General features: G+C 45.4%; 1 protein-coding gene across 2 annotated transcripts in view; it reads right to left on the bottom strand.

Moving 5' to 3' along the window:
• SPATS2L (spermatogenesis associated serine rich 2 like) overlaps window positions 1–21,394 on the bottom strand; it is a 200,512-nt gene extending 179,118 nt beyond the window's left edge. For both annotated transcript variants that reach the window (XM_069225771.1, XM_069225772.1), the window contains exons 1-2: window positions 21,174–21,394; window positions 20,529–20,615 (exon numbers count right to left, since the gene is read on the bottom strand). The gene's annotated coding sequence lies outside the window, so the exon portion shown is untranslated. The remainder of the gene's footprint in view (window positions 1–20,528; window positions 20,616–21,173) is intronic.
• Between the last annotated feature and the right edge of the window lie 1,006 nt (window positions 21,395–22,400).

Below are 22,400 nucleotides of genomic sequence, written 5' to 3'. Positions count from 1 at the left end.
AAGCGAGAGATAAAATTTGAATCTCAGTCAAGGAGGGTCATGGAGGTGCAAGAAGAAGGGGATCGCCTAGGGTTACCACCTTGCACTGAATTATTAGGACTTCATGTTTTCAGTCCTGGAGCTTCATTTGACAACCAAATGTGTTTTAAGAGTTTTTAGCCTAGGTGGTCCTCTGTTGCACCAATACTATTAACTCACTTAATAATAATAATTTGTAAAATAAAAAAACCTGCTAGTGGAAAAATGGTGTCCTGACAACACAGAGGGAGGTGCAATAGTAGAATTACTTTCCAGAGCCTTAGAATGCTGCCGAAACAGTAACAAGGGATCAGAAATGCAGGGATCAATATAGTGATCTGGGGCTGCATTATGGCATTGGCGAACTACCCCGGTCTGTGCCGTTCATATCACCGTTCCCGGTCTACCATTGCACCTCCCTCTGAGTTGCCAGGACCATTTTTCTACTAATGTTTTTTTTGTAAGTTGAACCAACAGAACTAGTTCAACAGAGGACCACCCAGGCTCTACTCTTAAAATACATTTAGTTGTCAAATGAAACTCAAGGACTGAAAACATGAAGTACATTATGTCCTTTTGGAATTTATAACATTCCGGCTCCTTCCCTTACTTTTGCTACTGCCTTTTTAATCACTTTGTGGCGATTTTTGAGGGCCCCGGACGCCTTCTGCTACTGTTGAGGCTTACTGAACTTATTGCCTCTCCGTAATGGACCTTTGCTTGATACGACTCATAAGTTTCCACACCTAACAGCAGTTTTGGACATTACTGAGATAGATGTGTAATTGCAACATACAGAATCACACATCAAGCTAATAGCCTTGAAAAAGTCCTGTGGACAAAACACGTGTCAGCGGTCTATGAAAAGTTTACTGTACTGATGTACTGAAGACAATGGAAGAATAAAAGCCAAGAACATTTCAAAATGGTGTATATTCATACTGTGAACTTATCACGAACCTTCCAAACAACAAAAGGTACTCTTTTGAGTGCTCTGGTACCTTTTCCATGCCTCTCCATTGCCATCAATGCGCTGCCCCAAGGACAACAGCACCACGGCCGCAGCAAACTCATGCTTGACCAGGGGACAGCGCATTTGCTTGAAGCAGCATTTCCATCTTTCACTGTGCATGTGGCTCCCACCTGGGGCCAGTTTATGTGCAGTGCCCTGGAGGCCCAACAGGGATGTGTGCCTGTTTATCGTGCCCGGCTCACTGTATCATTATAGTAGGGGACACAGATGCTGTACAGCCCCTTCTGTAATATAGATCTCGCACACCTAAAATCAGGCAATGTCTTAAAAGGCCATCCTCTTACTTGCATGGGGGCGTGGCTGCATGCAAATGAAGGAAACACTTTGCCAATACTCTTAAGAAAGAGCTGGTGCTATCAATAGTACACAAAGGGCCACACAATTGTCTGCGTCTCCTTCTGTAATGCAACAGTGCCCTATGGCATAAGTGGTTATACGCTTGTTGTGCACCCTTGGCATTAGCTGTAATGTTGCTGCTAGAGCCTGCATCTAGATATGAACAAGCCGAAAGAAAAGTATGCTATAAATCACCAAGAGGGTTGTCATGCGGGACCAGGAATGATGGAACTGAGACCTTGGCCTGAGTGGACGAGGTCATGAGACATCAGGAAGGTGATCACCAATAACAGCCTATGGAGAGGTCAAATCGGAGTAGGAAGATGGGATTTGAGGGCTTTTTGTGAAGGAATGAGGTCAGGAAGGAGGCCAAAGAAGTTGACTGCGGTCATGACATATAGGGGTAGGTTCCCAATGGATCAGGTAGAGGACCAACACACCACCAAAGGGAAAGGGTGCTTGTGAGAGGTGGAAAAAGGCAGTCACATGCGTGTCCTGCTTGGAAGGCACACCAAGGGAGGTGATTACACATAACTTCATGGGAAGAGAGGCACAAAGGATTGGGAAGAGAGGCACAAAGGATTAGAAATTAAATGGGCACCCACATGATGTTTGGGGATCACGAGGGGGCAGGATCAATGTGATCACATGCCTCACAGAAGGGTTAGGGGGAAGAGGGACACAAGGTCACAGGAAGGAGCTCACACAGATTACCTGATGAGAAGGGATACAGGAATAGCTGATCATACACATGCCCTTGTGGAGGGCAATTATGAGAGATAGGCAAGAAGAGAAAAACACATTGTTGGAGAAGAGGATCTTAGAGCAGGAAGAAGGCAATCACACACAAAGTCCGTAATACGAAAATGAGGAAGCTGGATGGTGAGGACACATAACTTGATAACAAGCGTTTGCAGTTCAATAGGTCTCACATTTGCTTGAGTTAGAGCTATTGGCATTGTAAATGCATAACTGGACTTTTCTTGCCACATAAATTGGTCAACCCTGCTTCATAATTTGGTGTTTGCGTGTCACATAATTCCAGTGGCCTTGCATATAACTACAACACTTCCATTTACCTTCTTCCTCTATCTGCAGCCAAAAATGAAAATGTTGCCATTTAGCATCCTAATTTAAATCTGCCATGCTAATTCCAATAGAATACCACTTTCACCACCCCACCATCAGAGTTGCTGGGTAGCTAACACAATTCCCAAAAAAAAGACACGGCCACGGAGGAGTAACGAGAGAAATAAACTAGAGGGGTCACCCAAACATTTCAAAAGTGTTCACTCATAGTGTACTACGGATGTTAAGCTGGCCTTAATAATGGTCATAATTGTAATAAGGAGAGCTTTTCTTAAATATATACAATTATCATGTAAACCCAACAAAACCTTTATCATAAATACATTTTTGGCATTAGACTGTAATAGATAACCACATGAAAAGAAAATGTAAAAAAGTAATGCACTGTAACCATATATTTAGCCCCTAGAGGACATAGCACATTACACACTTTAGGGCTAACAGGCCTACTACAAAGAAATTACAAACACGGCCTTTAAAACACAAACTACTCAAAGTTTCAATCATAAGAGCGTTTAAAAAGACATTGAATGGTGGGAGGGGTTATTATTTTGGAATCCCCACTAACCTAGTGTGAGGTCCCAGAGATAATGTAGACAGAAAGAGCACATTGTGGTGAACGTTTTGAAGGTGGTCCCATCAGGGCCGGCATTAGGACTGGTGGCGCCCTGTGCAACAGTTTATTTTGGCGCCCCCAAACCCCATGACCTCTTCCTCGGTTTCACTCACTACTACCCGTCAAATGTGCCCCTCATCTCTCCATCCCTTCCTTTTCACATACATTCATATGTTTTAAAGCACTTGTAAAGGCTAGCTTTACTAATCCACTCAGCTATCCACATAAAATATAGGGGCATCTTTAAGAGCCCCTAATGCGATTCTAACACCACATTAGCGCCACTTTGTAACCCTTTATGCTACATTATGCCTGCGCCAGGCATAATATATGCAAAGGTTGCATTTCCTTGTTAAGGGGGGGCTAATAAAACGGTGCAAAGAAATCTGACAGATTTCTTTGCGTCATTTTTTCTGGCACATTTAACGCCTAATCAGAGCAGGCGTTAAAAGGCGGCTTCAGTTGGTTACAATGGGCCTCTGGGTGCTTTGCAGGATTAGCATCAAACTTGTTTACGCGAATCCTGCCAAGCGCCGGACTAGTTTAAAAAAGTCTGACGCTAGTCCCCTAACTACCGCCATATTTTACATACAGCACATACATGGTGGCGTTGGGGGGGCACTAAGACGTGCAAGAAAAGTGGCGCAGAACTGTGTGCAGCACCACTTTTTTCAAATATGCCCCATAGGGGCATATTTAAGAGCCCCTAGTGCCATTCTAATGCCACATTAGTGTCATTTGTTTATACTAATGTGGTGTTAGAAGGCCAAAAACGCATCACCATATTTGCAAAGTGGTTCAGTGCATGCACTGTGCCACTTTGTAACCCTTTACACTACATAATGCCTGTGCCAGGCATAATGTATGCAAAGGGGGCATCCCCCCATTAGATGATGCAAAGAAATCTGTCAGATTTCTTTGCGTAATTTTTTTCTGGCACTTGTAACCCCTGCTCAGAGCAGGCACTAAAAGGAGGCTTCCATTGGTTACAATGGCCCTCTGGGTGCTTTTTTGACGCTAATCCTGCAAAGCGCCGGACTAGCGTAAAAAATTCTGATGATAGTCCCCTAACTACCACGGTGGTGCACCGTATTTTAAATATGATGCACACATGGTGGCGTTAGGGGGGCACTAAGGGGTGCAAGAAAAGTGGTGCCGCACTGTGTGCAGTGCGACTTTTCTTAAATATGCCCCATAGTTCTGTTTTTTGCAGCAGGCATATTAATCCTCTATGCTATTTTATGTTCAGTCGAAGCTGCCGCTCAGCAAAACTCCCCTCTCTCCCCCAGCAGAAACATTAATCACCAGAGGTATCTTGACAATTTTATTGTTTCCTGAAGGCTGGATGCACAAGGAACTTTTCAGCAGGTGCTTTTAAATCACAAGTTTCAGAAGTTATTGCTAAACACAGCGCCCCCCTGAGGTCAGTGCCCAGTGCGGCCGCACCGTTCGTACCACCCAAAAGCCGCGTACCTGGGTCTCATTGTCCTAGGACCACCACAGGCTGGGTTATGAGCAAAAATGTTATGTAAAATTAATGCCCTGCAAAGCATTATGGGGCGAGTTTTCGTGCCTGATAATATTGTAGTATGTTGACTGTAATGCTCAGAACAGCCCCTAGAGAACAGCACAATAAAAATAGCACTTGTAAGAAACATGGTCATTTAACCATACAGTTAGTCCCTAGAGGGCATAACCACATGAAAAGAGAATGGCAGAAAGGAATGCAGTGTAACCATATATTTAGCCCCTAGAGGACATAGTGCATTATACATTTTAAAAGCTAGCAGGCCTACTGCAGTGCTACATCAAACAAGGCCCTTAAACAAAATTACTATCAGCTACAAAACAAAAGATCCAGCCATAAAAGAATTTAAAAAGACACTGAATGGTGGGAGGGATTATTATTTTGGGGTCCCCACTAACCTAGTGTGGGGGCACAGAGATGATGTAGACATAAAGAGCACATCGCAATGAATGTTGTGAAAGTGGTTCCATTGTTCTGGGACCACAACAGGCTGAGTTATGAGCAAACATGTTTTGTAAAAGTAATGCCTTGCAAAGCATTCTGGGGAGTGTGTTCCGTGCTGCAAATATGGTACTATGTTGATATGATGACTGTAATGTTTAGAACAGCCCCTAGAGGACACCACACTGAAAATAGCATTTGTAAGAAACATGGTCATGTAACCATATATTTAGCCCCTAGTGGCATAACCACATGAAAAAAATGTGGCCGAAAGTTATACACTGTAACCATATATTTAGCCCCTACAGGGTGTAGTGCCTTACACATTTTCTGAGCTAACAGGCCTGCTGGAATGATATTACAAACAAGGCTCTTAAAACGCAAACTATTCCCAGCTGTAAAACAAAAGTTCCAGCCATGAGAGAGTATAAAAATACACAATGGTGTTTTTTATTTTGGGGATGCAGAGTTGATGTAGACAGGGAAAACACTTTGCCATGAACGTTTTGGTGGTGGTCCCAATGTCCTAGGACCATCCCAGGCTGAGTTATGAGCAAAAAACATTTCTAAAAGTAATGGCATGCAAAGCATTATGGTGCGAGTTTCCTTGAGTGCAGTGAATATTGTAGTATCAGGAGAGCCACTTTGAAGGTTTCAGTGTTTTTTTTTTAGGTAAAGCATTTATCAATTACAAGTGTTTTTGTGAAACCTATAGAGCCTGAAGGGGAGAGGCAAAAGAAATTACTCTGATTAGCTAACAGTGTGAACAATGTGACCAGCACTTCAATACCGCCAATGGAGTTCACGGTGTTCTGTGCTGTGAGTGCCATGGCCGCCAAGGAGCACAAAGAGGAGAGACAAAAGAAAAAAGTAGTTCACCCACGCTGAAGTATATCAGCAATCGTGCAACCATACATGTAACAGGGTCAGTCTGAAAGCGATAACAAAAATGCACCAAGGCAGGACAAACATAAAGCATTTACCAATGACTTCAAGGGGTTTTTGAAAGGCAAACCCACGAACAAGTGAAAGTGATGGGTGTGAGATGGGCGTGGTTAAAAGCCCACAGAATATTTACAAGTCAAAACGCGCTTGCATGCTCAACCTACAAAGGGGAACTCAGAGGATTAGAAAGAATGGAATCACAGTATTTAAGGGGCTTAATGGGACATAAGGAAGCAAGAAGGAGGTGACAAAGACAAACTCATGCAAAGGATCATGAGGAGGCTAGAAGAATGTGATGACACTCTTTTACTTAGGGGTGGGGAGAACAGACAAGAGGGAGCAGGAAGAAGATCACACAGATGAACTAATGAAAAGGCTCATTGGGGAGCCAGATGGAGGTGATCAGACCACATGGTGAGGAGAGGTAGACATGAGGGGAGAGAAAAGGGGAGAAAGTTATACAGATTAACTGATGAAAAAGTTCACAAGGGAGTCAGAAGGAGGTGATCACATTGGGTTTTACACCCCAGTAACGTCCTGCTAAAATATTGCTACCACAATGTTGACTACCACAATATTGTGAAGGTAAGTATCTACAGGTAAGTATAAATGTACTTTTTTTACCTCCACCTCTATTAACCTTGAAGACATACATATATCTACGAGGTACAGAGAATTAACAATAAAACATTTATTCCACTATATAGATTACCACAATATCGGGAAAGTATATGCAGATAAAACTAGACTTACTACTCTTAGCTCTGCATCCACATATCTTGAAGATGTGCATACATTAAATGTACATAGATGATATTCTTAAGTCTACATCTTCCTACAGTGAAAATATGTAAGTCTCCAAAGTCCACAGATGGGGAGTTAAGACAAGTAAATCCATTCTTACTTATATATACTCGCCTTCATTACACTGTGGTAGTCAATATACATGTCTTCAAGGTAGGTAGATGAGGAGTTAATACTAAATCTATTTCTACCTAGCTGTGCTTACCTTTACGATACTGTGGAGCTGATATTTGGGTAGGACAATTTTTAAAAGTCAATATTTTAGGAGAACACCTCACATGCATATGCTCGAGGAGAGTGGTCATGATGAAATTGGATGAAGGAGTGTGGCTTTATAAAAAGAGCAACAATGGATCGGAAGGGAGATGATCAGCTCTAGACCCTACAAGGCTTGTAAGCAGCATAGACACTGAAGAGAACGTTCCAAAGCTCTTGAGTAGTTGGCAGTGACTACTACCCATCCCCTGTTACTACACCCATCAATCATCTTTCCCTGCTGTAAACAGCAGCATAAGGGCAGGGAGGTCATGCCAGCCATGCACCACATATCCTTTAACAATTGCATGTTATGCAGTTTCCCCTTATATTCTCTTTCCCTGCTCTCATAAGTGCTACAGTGGTAGAAAAGTCATGAAGGGGAGATAAGCAACATGGTCTCACCTGCCATTGTTCCCCAGGCAAGGTAGTCAACAGCCATTTACAATTCCACTGACGTCTTTGGGTCTCTGGATATTGAGGTAAGGTGGGGGAACACTGGCAGGCAAATGTTTCCATATGATGCAACAACAAATAAATGTTTTTCACTGCTCTAACAAATGTCCAGTGAATAACAAGATTTAAAATCTGATATGCTAAAGGATTCAATACATAACATATCTACACCCACAATTCAGATTTAAATAAGATGTGATGAAACAATGACCCACATTTTTTAATTTTTCACAAAAAGTGTATGGGCTTGGTTTAGATCTTGGTGGACGGGTTACTTTGTCAAAAACGTGACAGATATACCGTCCACCATATTCCTATTCCATTATGTCCTATGAGAATAGCAGTCACATTTGTGACCGAGTAACCCATCCGCCAAGATTTAAGTCAGGCCCTATGTATCAAAGAAAAAGTGACTAATAGAGCTCATTACTTTTTTAGGTCATTACTTTTTTTTAGGTCAAGCATTAGCCAAGCCCTATTGATGTTACTAATGGTAAGTTGTGTCATTCACACTTTTCTCCAACCACTACAGCATGGACAAAATAGGTCAACCTGCTTCAGCCATTGGCTGGTTTTACTGTGAATGGCTTAATTCTGCTCTTTCACAAGGAGCTCATGTGCACACAAAGTAGTTTCCTTCAGTGAAAATGCCTACTGTTTCAATAAATGTTTTTCCTGCCAAAATGTTGTTTTGCTTGTGGCCATTTTTAGTTCGGAGTCTATCTACAGCACAGCTGTCCGGTTGCTAAAGATTTTATGGGGACATTATGAAAGCTGACCTAGGAATGCATTCTGCCCATTGCTTACCATTGGCTTTGTAAATCACATTTGCTTACTTTCTAGTTGCTAGCTTTATTTGTTTTAGGCTGTCCAGCATGTCTTTGTCCCTCCCGTGGACAATAGCCTGTTTACCACCTCACCGACTCTCTCATTGTATTCTTCCACAAGTCTTCGCTTTCCGCTAACAGGACTTCAAATGTTTTTCTTATCTTGATGAACGGTCATTTCAAGGAAAAATGTGTTGTCTGTAATGGGAACATTATTGTTTGTGTGCTGTATAATTTGATCAATAAAACTGAATTCTGTACAAATGTAATGGTCATTTTAAATTCAAAATGTACTGTCTGTAATGGCAGTGCACTATCACGCCAAGCAATCTCTACTCTTCGTCATTCCACTCTATGACACTCTCCTCCCCTCTATGCCATTCTATGCCACTCCGCGCCACTCCACGGCATTCTACTCACTCCACTCTACACCACTGTATTCCACTCTGCACCACTCTACTCAGCTGCACACTATGCCACTCCACTTTATGCCAATTTATGCCACTCTACTCCACCCTATGCCACTCTATGTCACTGTACTACACTCTACGCCACTTTACTCCACTCTGCCAAAAGCGGTGCCTCCTCTATGACAGGAGCGTTGCCACCATGCCAGCAGCTGCAAAACATTAAAAATAAAACAATAATAAACAATGATTATTATTGTTTTATTTTTTAAGAGGCGGGCCATGGTGGATGACAGGGACAGAGGTGGAGTAGTGTGCACTCCCCTCAGTGCGCATGTGTGTTTGGCCAGTGTCTCAGGATAGCAAAACACACGATCGCACTGAGCTCTCTCCAATCCGGCACTGTGTTGGAGATAGTAGGCCCAGTTTCCCAGTCTGACTGGGAGCGCACAGCCATGGTGCTCAGGCCAATCCTAATGCTGCTCTCATGCTGCCAGCAGCATGAGAGCAGCGTTAGGATTGGCTGCAGGGCAGGCAGGAAGCTTGTGCCTGGGAGCCGGCAGTCCAGCCAGAGACCTGACGAGCGGCGGTGTCGAGGTAAGTTTTTTTGTTTTTTTTATTATTTGTTTTGTTTTGCTCACTCTCCCACTGCCCCCAACCGCCACTCTGCCCCACTGCCAGCTGCAAGTGCACCCTACACCACTTTACTCCACTCTACGCCACTCCACTCTATACGATCCCACTCTCTGACACTCCGCTCTACGACACTCTATGATACTTCACTCTGTGACACTCTACTCCATTCCCCTCCTCTCCACTCTACTCCACTGTTGGACACTCCACTCTATGACACTCAACTCCATCCCTCTCTACTTCACTGTACTCCACTCTACGCCACTCCACTCTATGACATGCTACAACACTCTACACCACTTCACTCTAGGCTCTCTACTCATCTCTACAACACTCCACTGTACGCCACTCCATGACACTCTACACCACTCCACTCTTGGAAACTCTAGGCCATTCAATGACACTCTTTGCCACTCTATGACACTCCACTTTACTACAATCCATGCCACTTTACTCCACTCTATGCCACTTTAATTCACTCCACAACACCCCACGCTATGCCACTTCTCTCTACTGCACTCTAGACCCCTCCACTCCATATCACTCCACTCTATGACACTCTACTCCACTCCACTCTACACCCCTCTATGCTACTCCACTCTATGAGACTCTGCAATACTCTATGCCACTTAACTCAAGGCCACTCTACTCCATTCTATGCAATGGTACTCCACTCTACTCCTCCACTCTATGCCACTCCACTCCATGACACTCTGCTCCACTCCACAACACACCACTCCATTCTAAGCAACTACCTCTATGCCACTCCACACCCCTTTATTCCACTCTACACAACTCATCTCTACGACACACCACACCACTCCACTCTACCCCACTACTCCACTCTACACCACTCCACTCTATGACACATTACTCCATTCTACACTCCTCCACTCTATGTCTCTCCATTCTACACCACTCCACTCTGCATCACTCTACTCCATTCTACTCCACAACACTGCACTCTATGACACTCCGCTCTATAACAGTCCACTCCACTCAACAACACTCCACTCCACTCTATGACACTCCGAGCCTCTCCGTAACACTTGACTCAACGATACTCTACACCACTCCACTCAATAACACTCTACTCCACTCTACCCTATTTTACTCTATGACACTCCGCTCCAAAATGTAAATATCTGTAAATGAACTGTGCAAATATTTCAGAATATTCAGAATTAGGAAAGCACAAATTAAGCACTTTTTATACTACTGAAGTATGATGGAAACAAATATTTTAATAAGATCAAAACAAATCAATACACTAGGCGAAGCCAAAACCACACATTATTTTTGTGATTTCAATAATGTTATCAATAACTATGTCTGCGCAAATGTAATAGTTGTTTCAATTTAAAAAGTGCTGCTTGTAATGGCAGTGACTTCCACACCATGCATACTCCACTCTTCACAACTCCACTGTACGACACTCTACTCCACCATATGCTGCTCTTCACCACTCCACTTTATGCCATTCTACTCTACTGCAATGTACACTATGCTGCTCTACTCCACTCTATGCCACTTTAATCTACTCTACACCACTCTATGTCACTTTACTCCACTCCACTCTGACACTACACTCTATTCTAATCTATGCCACTCTACACCATTCTACTCTACTCCACCCTACCCCAATCTATGCCACTCTACTACACTCTACGCTCCTCTATTCCACTCCATGCCAGTATAGTCCACTCTATTCCACTCAACGCCACTCCCCTCTATGCCCCTACCCTCTCTGCCACTCCATTTTATGCCACTCCTCTCTAAACACTCCACAGTACTCTACTCTGTGACACTCTACTCCATTCCACTCGTCTCTACCCTATGCCACTCCCCTTTACGACACTCTACTCCAGTCTACAACACTCCACTCTATGGCACTCTGCAACAATCCACTTCACACCACTCCACAACCTTCTACGTTACTCCACTCTACACCACTTCACTCTAGGCTACTCTACTCCTCTTTATGCCATTTCACTGTATGCCACGCCACTTTACGTCACTCCACAACATTCTACGCTACTCAACTCTATGATGCTGCACTCTACTATACTCCATACCACTTTAGTCCAGTCTATGCCACTTTATTCCATTATATGGCATTCCACGCTATGCCACTTCACTCTATGACACTTTCTTCATGCTCTACGCTATGCCACTCCACTATACTCCACTGTACTCCACTCTATGCCACTCCACGCTATGAAACTCTGCTCCACTCTAAGTTAGTCTATGCTACTCCACTCTACAATACTCTATGCCACTTAATCTAGGCAACTCTACTCCATTCCATGCCACGCTACTCCATTTAACTCTACAACACTCTACTCTATATGTCACTCTATGGCACTCTATTCCACACTATGCCCTCCACTCTCTGACACTCTACTCACCTCTATCCCACTCAACCCTACGACACTCCCTTCTCTGCAACTCCCTCTATGGCACTGTACTCTACCCTACTCTATGACAGACTACTCCACTCTACACCACTCTACTCCACTCTACACCCCCCCAGTCTATGCCTCTCCACTCTGCACCACTCTACATCACTCATTCCATGACACTCCACTTCACAACACCCCACAACACTACCTGCACTCCACTCTACTCCAGAACAATGCACTCCAGGAGTTCCCCTCTATGGCACTCCAGTCCAAAACACTCCAATCTACAACAGTCCACTCCACTCCTCTCCACAATACTCTACTCCACGATACTCTACACCAATCCACAACACTCTGCTCCACGCTGTGCCTCTCCATTTTATGACTATCCACGCCACACCACTCTCCGCTATGCCACTAACTTTTAGCCATGCTGAACAGCAGCCTTGCTGGTGTACAACATGGCTAACATCAACAATTTAGAGAGTAACCCCCTTTTATAAAGGCACAGGAGATAGGACTCAGCCAAACCAAAACAAGGGTTTTCCCCTGGCCTTATTGTGTTTAGGAAAGTCCTGCTAACCAGGACTCCAGTAGTTATGCTCTCTCCCGTAAACTTGGTTGTTTGCCACTGTTATCATAGTATTTCACCCACAATTGGTACACTGGTGCCCCCTTATAAGTCCCTAGTATATGGTGTTAGAAATGGGGTCCTTGGTTGACAGTCAGGTTACCCCCTGTTCAAGCAAAGACCCTCACTCTAGTCAGGGTAAAAGAGAATCACCCTCAGCTAACCCCTGCTTACCCCCTTGGTAGCTTGGCAGAGCAGTAGGCTTAACCTCAGAGTGCTAGGCGTAAAGTATTTGTACCAACACACACAGTAACTCAATGAAAACACTACAAAATGACACAACACAGGTTTAGAAAAATAGGAAATATTTATCTAAACAAAACAAGACCAAAACGACAAAAATCCACCATACACAAGTCAAGTTATTAATTAAAAATCAAAAAGAGTCTTTCAGTAGTTTTAAAAACACACTAGCGCTGCTAGAGTGAAAATGTACCTGGTGTGCGTCAAAAATAACCCCGCACGGGCGGGCGTGCGTCGAAAATAACTCCGCACGGCGGTACTCGAGTCAAAAATCCAGCCGCATGATGAGTTGACGATCCAGCCGCGCAGGTTGCAATCTCCCAGCCTCCGTCAGCGATGCTGCGCGTCGTTTCTCCTGCTCCGTGCGTCGATTCTTCGGTCGCGTTTCCTGCGAGCGTCGTTTCTCAGCCGCGGAGCTGGCGGCGCGTCGTTTTTCAGCCGCCGATCGGATTCGCATCGATCTTTTCCCCGCACGGCGCTCTGTGAGTGGATTTTCTTGTCTTTAGGCTGCCAGCTTCTCCTTTCAGGGTCCCAGGACTGGATGGGCACCACAGGGCAGAGTAGGAGTCTCTCCAGAGGCTCCAGGTGCTGGCAGAGAGAAGTCTTTGCTGTCCCTGAGACTTCAAACAACAGGAGGCAAGCTCTAGATCAAGCCCTTGGAGATTTCTTCTCAAGATGGAAGGCACACAAAGTCCAGTCTTTGCCCTCTTACTCTGGCAGAAGCAGCACTGCAGGAAAGCTCCACAAAGCACAGTCACAGGCAGGGCAGCACTTCCTCCTCAGCTAACAGCTCTTCTCCAGGCAGAGGTTCCTCTTGATTCCAGAAGTGTTTCTGAAGTCTGTAGATTTGGGTGCCCTTCTTATACCCATTTTAGCCTTTGAAGTCACCTTTCTTCAAAGGGGACTCACACCTACTTGTGAAATCCTGCCTTGCCCAGGCAAGGCCTCAGACACACACCAGGGGGCTGGAGCCGGCATTGTTAGAGGCAGGCACGGTCCTTTCAGATGAGAGTGACCACTCCACCCCTCCCTCCTAGCAGAGATGGCTAATCAGGAAATGCAGGTTACACCCCAGCTCCCTTTGTGTCACTGTCTGGTGTGAGGTGAAAAACAACCCAACTGTCAAACTGACCCAGACAGGGAATCCACAAACAAGGCAGAGTCACAGAATGGTTTAAGCAAGAAAATGCTCACTTTCTAAAAGTGGCATTTTCAAACGCACAATCTTAAAATCAACTTTACTAAAAGATGTATTTTTAAATTGTGAGTTCAGGGACCCCAAACTCCACATGTCCATCTACTCTCTAGGGGAATCTACGCTTTAATCATATTTAAAGGTAGCCCCCATATTATCCTATGAGAGAGACAGTCCTAGCAACAGTGAAAAACGAATTTAGCAGTATTTCACTGGCAGGACATATAAACCACATTACTATATGTCCTACCTTATCCATACACTGCACCCTGCCCTTGGGGCTTCCTAGGGCCTACCTTAGGGGTGCCTTACATGTAAGAAAAGGGAAGGTTTAGGCCTGGCAAGTGGGTACACTTGCCAAGTCGAATTTACAGTGTAAAAATACACACACAGACACTGCAGTGGCAGGTCTGAGACATGATTACAGAGCTACTTATGTGGGTGGCACAACCAGTGCTGCAGGCCCACTAGTAGCATTTGATTTACAGGCCCTGGCACCTCTAGTGCACCTTACTAGGGACTTACTAGTAAATCAAATATGCCAATCATGGATAAACCAATCACATACAATTTCACACAGAGAGCATATGCACTTTAGCACTGGTTAGCAGTGGGAAAGTGCTCAGAGTTCAAAAGCCAACAGCGACAGGTCAGAAAAAAATAGGAGGCAGGAGGCAAAAAGACTGGGGATGACCCTGCATAAGCAAAAGTCCAACATATGGTATCTAGGGCATTGGGGTTCCAGTGGATCCCTATGGGCTACAGCATATATTTTGCCACCCATAGGAAGCCAATGCAAATGCTTCTGCAGGACTTCCATTGCAGTCTGCGTGAAAAGTGCAAGCAATCTTTCACTGCCATTTTTCACTACACTAAGGGCCAGATGTAGCAAACGTTTAGCGAGTCGGAAACGGCAAAATTTGCCGTTTGCGACTCGCTAAACGCGTATCCCAATGCAGAAATGCATTTTGCGAGTCGTTACCGACTCGCAAAATGCATTTCAGACTCGCAAATAGGAAGGGGTGTTCCCTTCCTATTTGCGAGTCGCATTGGGATGCAATACCATTTGCGACCGCATATGCAGTCGCAAATGGCATCGCAGTTACCATCCACTTCAAGTGGATGGTAACCCAATCGCAAATTGGAAGGGGTCCCCATGGGACCCCTTCCAGTTTGTGACTGGAGCCCAAAATATTTTTTCAGGGCAGGGAGTGGTCCAAGGGACCACTCCCTGCCCTGAAAAAAAACCGAAACTAAAGGTTTCGTTTTTTTTGAAGTGCAGCTCGTTTTCCTGTTAGGAAAACGGGCTACACTTAAAAAAAAACAAAACTGCTTTATTTAAAAGCAGGTCGCTAACATGGAGGTCTGCTGACGTCAGCAGGCCTCCATGTTAGCGAGTGCCTATACTCGCAATGGGGCCGCAATTTGCGACCCACCTCATGAATATTCATGAGGTGGGTCATTGCGACCCCATTGCGAGTTGCAGTCGGTGTCTGAGACACCGTACTGCATAGCAATTTGCGACTTGCAAATTGCGAGTCGCAGGGACTCGCAATTTGCAAGTCGCAAATTGCTAATTTGCTATATCTGGCCCCAGGTTACTTATAAGTCACCCCTATGGTAGGCTTTCTAGCCCAGAGGGCAGGGTGCAAAGTACCTGTGTGTGAGGGCACCCCTGCACTAGCAGAGGTGCCCCCACGAACTCCAGGCCCACTTTCCCAGACTTTGTGGGTGCGGGGATTCCATTTTACACGTGTACTGGACATAGGTCACTACCTATGTCCAGCTACCTAATGGTAACTCTGAACATAGGCATGTTTGGTATCAAACATCTGCTACCCCATGGTTTTTGCAAGCATTGGCTGTATGATTCAATGTACTCTGGGGGTTCTTATGAGGAACGCCAGTATTGCCATTGCAGCCTTCTGAGGGTTCCAGGCAGCCCAAGCTGCTGCCACCTCCCAGACAGGTTTCTGCCCTCCTGTTGCTTGAAAAGCTTGAGCTCAGAAATGCAGAACAAAGGATTTCCTTTGGGAGAGGGGTGGTACACCCTTTCCCTTTGGAAATAGGTGTTACAGGCTTGGCAGGGGTAGCCTCCCCAAGCCAATGGAAATGCTTTGAAGGACATACATGGTGTGAAACTGGACAAAGGAAAGGGGAGTGACCACTCCCCTGTCCATCACCACCCCAGGGGTGGTGCTCAGAGCTCCTCCAGAGCCTCCCTGGGTTTTGACATCTTGGATTCAAAGTTGGCAGGGAGCTGTGGGAGCATCTGAGTGGCCAGTGCCAGCAGGTGATGTCAGAGCCTTCCCCTGATAGGTGCTTACCTGGTTAGATGACCAATCTCCCTTTCAGGGCTATTTAGGGTCTCTCCTTTGGGTGATTCCTCAGCTTTGGATTGCAAGACTCCAGCTGGAATCTTCTGCATCCTCTACTTCGACTTCTGATTGAAGAAATTGCATCTGGACTCTTCGGGAACCTACAAGCTGCAACAAAGAAGCGAGAAGACTCCTGCAACGTTGTATCTCGGGATCCTTCCAGCAAATGCATCATTTGCCTGGTTGTGCATCCTCTGAGGACAGCCCATCTTCAGCCTGCATCAGAAGGAAGAAGGAATCACCCTTGGGGTGAAGGAGACACTCCCCTGCTTCTGCAGGCACCAACTGCAATGACGACCAGCTACGTGGATCCCGTCTCCTGCTGAGCTGCTTGGATCCTGCATCACAGGTGGTGGACTAAAGCAGTCCCAGTGGTCCTCTCTTCCAGCTGTCCAAATGTGGTGGAGGTAGGACCTTCCCTTCCCATGCAAGACAGTACCCCCGTGCACCGCGTCTCTTGCAGCTGCCAAGGCTTGTTGGCAGCCTTCTTCCAAGATCTTTGTGCATCTTGAAGCTCCGGCTTCCAGCACTCTATCCTGCGATGCACAGCTTCCTGAGTCATTCTCCAGCGGCGTGGGAGCATGAGTCGGAGTGCTGTGTGGGCCTCTTCTATAACTTTCTTGTCCCTATCCTGTGGGACTCCTGTGTGTGCTGCCTGGTGTTCTGTGGGCTCTCTGTGTTGCTGAGAGCCACCTCTGACTCACCCTCCTGGGTAGAGTCCACCTGGCCCTTCCTGGTCTCCAGGAGCACCATTTTCCGGTAACCGTGAGCTTTGCATGTGCCAAGGCTTGTTGGCAGACTCCGATTACACAAACCTGACTGCAATCCTTCATCCGGTGTGGGACGTCACTTGCACCCTCCAGAAACCTCACTTCATCTTCTTGGGTGCAGCGCTGACTTTTCTTCTTCACTGGTGGTTTACCTTTTGCACCTTCATCCGGGTTAGCAGGGGCTCCTGCTCTTCCTGGACTCTTCTGTGCTTCTTGGACTTGGTCCCCTTCTCCCACAGGTCTTCTTGTCCAGGAATCCACTATTGGTGTCTTGCAGTCTCTTCTGGGTTTTGCATAATTCTTCTTCTACTTTCTGTGTGTGATCTGGGAAGCTTACTATAATTTACTCCTGTTTTCCTGGTCGCTGGGGTAGGTTGTGGTATTTACCTTTGGGCTTTTCTAGTACTCTCAGCTTCCCTCTACACACTACACTTGCCTAGGTGGAGGATCGGCATTCGCATTCCACTTTCTTAGTATATGATTTGTGCTGCCCCAGGCCTATTTCTAACTATTGTGATTTTCACTAATTGCACTGTTTCCAACTGTTTTTATGCATATTTCTGTATACTAGTGTATATAATTTGTGTATTACTTACCTCCTAAGGGAGTATAGTTTCTATGGTATTTTTAGTATTTGGGTCACCAAAATGAAGTACCTTTATTTTTGTAACACTGGGTGATTTATTTCATGTGTGCAAGTACTAAGGCCCATATTTATACTTTTTTAGCGCCGCATTTGCGCCGCTTTTTGATGCAAAAACGGCACAAACTTACAAAATACAATTGTATTTTGCAAGTTTGCACCGTTTTTGTGTCAGAAAATGACGCAAATGCGGCGCTAAAAAAGTATAAATATGGGCCTAAGTGTGACTACAGTGGTATTGCATGAGCTTTACATGTCTCCTAGATAAGCATTGGCTGCTCCTCCACAGCTACCTCTAGAGAGCCTGGCTTCTAGACACTGCTACACTAGACTAATAAGAGATAAATGGACCTGGTATAAGGTACCATAGGTGCCCACCACACACCAGGCCAGCCTCCTACATTGTTAAAATCCAAATACAATAACTTTTTTAGTATGTTGGTGGTATACAGTTATTTTCGGACCAAATCTTTTTTATGATGTATCTTATCCAATGGGTGATAATCTATATTAATGGATGTCACTAGTATTTCATGTGTATTTTACTAAATATTTATGGGATTCTAAATATTGTGGTTGGAGCATAATTGGTAACTTTTGACATTGAAGTTATATCTGTTGCTCATGTGTTGATAAATAAGCATCCACATAGTGAAAGTTTGGATTTTAAAAATAAGTCCATCGGAAAACTTTTTTATTGGTACAACATGGCTAAAACACATAGACAAAGCCAATAGCTCTTGCATAGGTGAGACTCATTGGCTTTGCCAGTGCTTGTTTTTAAGTATATTGGTGAGGGCTTGGCAGCATTTTTCAAAACGCATGGCAAAACAAAACCAAATGGCCAGCCTGCAACGGCAAACCTATTTTCAATGCTAGTTTCTTCTTGTTCCTCTCAATTCGATTTCTTATTAGCTTTGAGCTGGAGGAATGTTGCCTCCTCCCCTCTGTTCTTGTATACCGTGCCGCCTACTGCCCTGCTGAGACCTTAAATCCATTGTGAGACTGTGACCTTTGCTTTCCACAAGTAACCTTCTAGGCTCAGTGGTGCTCCCTTCTCTGCCATTATTTAAATGTCGCCCAGGGAGAAAATCAGGACTGCTAATATAGAGCCAGTACCCAAATTTGCAAATTAGAATTGTACAGTAAGCTACGGGTTTTAAGTGTATATATAGTGCGGGTTAGCTTTTAAAATAGCATTCTCCCCTCAGACAGCAGCTTTCTACTTATGCTCACGCATTCCAATAAGCTACTGAACTGGTGGTGGTGTTTTGCGAAGTGCCACGTCTCAGTTTCACTAATGTTTGGCAAAGAACTCTCCCCAACAGCAATTGCGCCCACGCACAGAACCTAAAGCAGCCCTCTTGTAATGCACGCGCCACAAATGTATGTGCGCAGCTCAGTTTCATTTTGATGTGTAAAAAGCGACATTAGCAGGAACACATGACAGACCCCGATTCCTAGAACGGGAATCTGCAGACATTTACAATCATAAATAGAACAATGGACCTCGAAAATCCGCAGTACAGCTTTGTTGTGCCTAGAAGGTAGTGAGCACCCACCCAGTTTAAATGTTGTAGATAATCACAAACCTTCCCAATGGGTTTAACCTCAATCTTTCGACCTACACTTAGAATAATAGAAGGCTGGGGTAGGTGAGAACACTCAGAGTGCAAGGGAAGGGACTTCTTCATCTGGAATAGTATTTCCCTGGTGAAGAAACAAATGAAACGTTGAGGTTCCTTTGTACCTGAACCCTCAAGGCAAACTTGAAAACATGCCGCTTACGGACTTGAATGCATACACGAACTATTTTCATAGATATGGGTGAGTACAGAGCAGCTGTAAAAAAAATCACGAATCTACACCCATGGGTTTACATCTGTGCACAGCTTACATCCAGATTTTTTTGGGGGGGGGAATTGTCAACGAATTCCATGACTACTCCTGGAAAGCTGCAAAAATTACATATTTCTATGAGAACTCACACATGTAAGAATTCCACAATGCGTAAATGTACATTGCCTACAATGACATGTAAATACTTAGTCACACGGATTTGTCACACGCTAACGTTTTTCCCACATGTAAAATATTAATCCTTGTGGGGGAACAGTTTCCCTACATCCGGCCAATATCCATTTCCTGCACTGGAACGTCCACTTTCCAAATCTGGAAGCAGCTTTACAGAACGCTCCCTTAATATTATGTGGGAGTAACTTGATTTATTTCTGTAATGTTAAATCTTACAATATGTGCACATAAATTGATCTTAATTGTCCATGAACCAGGCCCGAACCATGCCTTGGGAATGTTTGTGTAAAAGAGAAACTGAACCTCACAGGATAGCTACTTTGGTTTAAATCAGACCTAACTGCCTGTTTTTCTCCCCAGAAACGGAGTCCTAGCCTAATCCCACTGCTCCGAGATGTCCTCACTGACCCTGGTAAAATGTGGTTGGGGATTTCTGCAGCCTGGAGCCTCGGCGTGAAAGAATTCTCCACATTCCTGAGAGGGAGGCGCGGATCCACAGAAGGCTCGGCTGCGCGCGTGCATGTTCCCATATCCGCCAAAAGTTGGAGCCCTAGGCAGCAAGAGGAAATTCAGACGTAACAGAAAAACCCAAAAATATGGACACTGAACCGAGATGCTTCAGATTCTTGCAGGCTCGCTGCAGCGTGGCTCAAAAACCCTGGAAATCAACGTTTGAGATATTCACGCCACAGGGTAATTGAAACCAGATGCGCAGACTGTTTGGACGAGGAATCCCTCAGACTCACTAGTAAACAGGGCGACTCGGTTACAGCCGAGCACATCTGCACATGTAATGTAAACTTTTAATATTTGGCTTCTAATAAATAACTTCAGAAATACTTACGCAAGAGTGAAGTATGCCGCGGGTCTCTTACTATAGTTTTTTGCCACACCTTGACTGAAAACGGCTTTCAAGTGGTTGCAGTGTCAGCTGTGGAAACAGGAGATTTGAATTAAAACTCTGGCTTCCCCACACAGATCGCATTATGTCATCCTGGAAGAATTATTTATTTCGCTCTGCCACAGCACCCACCCCCTTGCATCGCTCACAATTGGTAGAGTTTTGCAAAAAGCGAAATGACAGTAATTATTAAAAGATGCAAACAAAAATAAGATTTTTTTTTAAGCATTTGACTCATCATGGGATGGTTTACTGATTCCGTACGTGTATTCGTACTGAGGTGAAGCATTTCAGAATGAAATAAAGTGGGAGTCCCTTTTAATCTAAAGATCTGCGCTGTGCCAGAGGTGCCACGGTGGCCCGAGTTTGGTTTGAGGAGCTCGCCTAGCCTTGCTTTTCACACTGATACCTGCAGATCCAACCAGCTCCAGAGGAAAGAGGTGTGCAGTGAGGAGAGCAGGAGTGGGCGAACATTTCACAACTGACATGGGTGGCACTCCCAAGCTCTTTGCATCCCGGGGTGCAAGTAGCAGTGCCAGCGGTGCATCACCCCAGCACTGACCTACTGCACAGGTCTCTCTCACTCACCCACTTGCTGTCTCCTTGCAGGCCCTCCACGAGCGCCCCTCGCCGCGGTGCTCCTGTGTGCCACGCTGGCCCCACTACCCACGCATGGCACAGTGGCACCGGGAGGGACCTCGGCGCTGCTGGAGCCCGGCTTCTCTGGTCCAAGCCAACTGGTAGAGCAGAGGCGACTGACGCGGCAGGCGGAGAACAGGGCTCCACGATTAACCTCTCCAGCAGCAGCTTCCCAGAGTGCACAGGGCCCCTCCCCCACCGGCACTCACCCAGTAAGAGAAGCGAAAAAAAGTCAAATGTAGCACTAGACATGCACTCCCAATGCACTTAGGCACGTATTACAGCCCTGCTGAGAAGTGTTATGATATAGTTCCTATTTGTTTAATTTGTTAAAACATCCTCCCGTATGGTCACCAGATTTTGAGAAGCAAAAACCTGGAAAGGTCAGACACATAATTAGGACTAAGCATTTAGGGGCGTACTTATGGGGATGTGGTGTAGGGCAGCACAAAAAGTCATTTTGCAGTGCTGCCCTACTCCAAAGTGAAAGGGCAGGAATGCACCGTATGTGTGCAATACGGTGCATTCCTGTCCTATCCCCCTGCGCTTAAGCCGTTTCAGCAGCCTAGCACCAATGCAGTCACCCTTGCACCATGATGCCAGTGGAGTAACAAAGGCCAGCATTCCCTACGGTGCGATGGGGGTGGGGGTAGGTCGAGCTCCAGGGAGCCCCCTGGCACAGTAACCTGCCCTGAGAGCTCCTGAGTGAGTCTGGAGGCTCCCCCAAAGTCCAGTGCACGGGGCCCCCTTAAGTTCTGCTACACGACTGTATGGTGCTGGGGTGTCTGCATTGTAGGCAGGGTTGTTGTTGTGCAGGAAGGTGCCCCTTCCTGCACATAAACAATCCCAAGAGGCATTTTCCTCTTTCCATGTACAGAATGCAGCACACATGGAAAGAGGGAAAAAACGGCTAGAAATAAAAATATTTTTCCTCGTTATGCCTGCCCTGGGGATGCGTAAGGGCCAGGTTTCGTTGATTTTGTGAATCTGGGGCAGCGTCAAAATCCATAGTTGTTGCGTGGGAAAACCCACAGCAACGCCCATTGAATGCCTCCCTGGTGCAGAGTGAGGCAATGAAGCGACTTGTGTTGCTGTGAAGCGACTTGCGCTGCCTTTCCTTACTCCATATCTGTGAAGCCATTCAAAGTCCTGCAAAGTGGCTTTGCATGGCTTCAT

Source organism: Pleurodeles waltl, chromosome 3_1 (genome assembly GCF_031143425.1).
Source record: "Pleurodeles waltl isolate 20211129_DDA chromosome 3_1, aPleWal1.hap1.20221129, whole genome shotgun sequence".
NCBI lineage: Eukaryota > Metazoa > Chordata > Amphibia > Caudata > Salamandridae > Pleurodeles > Pleurodeles waltl.
This window is presented reverse-complemented; position numbering and strand designations above follow the sequence as displayed.